Source organism: Oncorhynchus clarkii, chromosome 6 (genome assembly GCF_045791955.1).
Source record: "Oncorhynchus clarkii lewisi isolate Uvic-CL-2024 chromosome 6, UVic_Ocla_1.0, whole genome shotgun sequence".
Lineage (NCBI taxonomy): Eukaryota > Metazoa > Chordata > Actinopteri > Salmoniformes > Salmonidae > Oncorhynchus > Oncorhynchus clarkii.
The window spans coordinates 13,872,081-13,873,300 of NC_092152.1; positions in this window are offsets into that span (position 1 = coordinate 13,872,081).

Below are 1,220 nucleotides of genomic sequence, written 5' to 3' on the forward strand. Positions count from 1 at the left end.
TGTCTCTCTCTGTCTCTCACTGTTTCTCTGTCTCTCACTGTCTCTCTCTGTCTCTCACTGTTTCTCTGTCTCTCACTGTCTCTCACTGTCTCTCACTGTCTCTCTCTGTCTCTCTCTGTCTCTCTCTGTCTCTCTCTGACTCTTATCTGTCTATATCTAGTGGTGTGGGGGCTGTGCTTTGGCAAAGTGGGTGGGGTTATATCCTTCCTGTTTGGCCATGTCCGGGGGTGTCCTCGGATGGGGCCACAGTGTCTCCTGACCCCTCCTGTCTCAGCCTCCAGTATTTATGCTGCAGTAGTTTATGTGTCGGGGGGCTAGGGTCAGTTTGTTATATCTGGAGTACTTCTCCTGTCCTATTCGGTGTCCTGTGTGAATCTAAGTGTGCGTTCTCTAATTCTCTCCTTCTCTCTTTCTTTCTCTCTCTCGGAGGACCTGAGCCCTAGGACCATGCCCCAGGACTACCTGACATGATGACTCCTTGCTGTCCCCAGTCCACCTGACCGTGCTGCTGCTCCAGTTTCAACTGTTCTGCCTTATTATTATTCGACCATGCTGGTCATTTATGAACATTTGAACATCTTGGCCATGTTCTGTTATAATCTCAACCTGGCACAGCCGGAAGAGGACTGGCCACCCCACATAGCCTGGTTCCTCTCTAGGTTTCTTCCTAGGTTTTGGCCTTTCTAGGGAGTTTTTCCTAGCCACCGTGCTTCTACACCTGCATTGCTTGCTGTTTGGGGTTTTAGGCTAGGTTTCTGTACAGCACTTTGAGATATCAGCTGATGTACGAAGGGCTATATAAATACATTTGATTTGATTTGATTCGATTTGATATCTGTCTCTCTCTGTCTCACTCTGTTTCTCTCTGATTCTCTCTGTCTCTCTCTGTCTCTATCTTTCTCTCTCTGTCTCGCTCTGTCTCTCTGTCTCTCTGTCTCTCTCTGTGTCTCTCTGTCTCTCTCTGTTAATATCTGTCTCTCACTGTTTCTCTGTCTCTCTCTGTCTCTCACTGTCTCTCTCTGTCTCTCTCTGTTTCTCTCTGTCTCTCTGTCTCTCACTGTCTCTCTCTGTCTCTCTCTGTTTATATCTGTCTCTCACTGTCTCTCTCTGTCTCTCTCTGTCTCTCTCTGTTTCTCTCTGTCTCTCTGTCTCTCACTGTCGCTCACTGTCTCTCTCTGTCTCTCTCTGTCTCTCTCTGTTTCTCTCTGTTTCTCACTGTC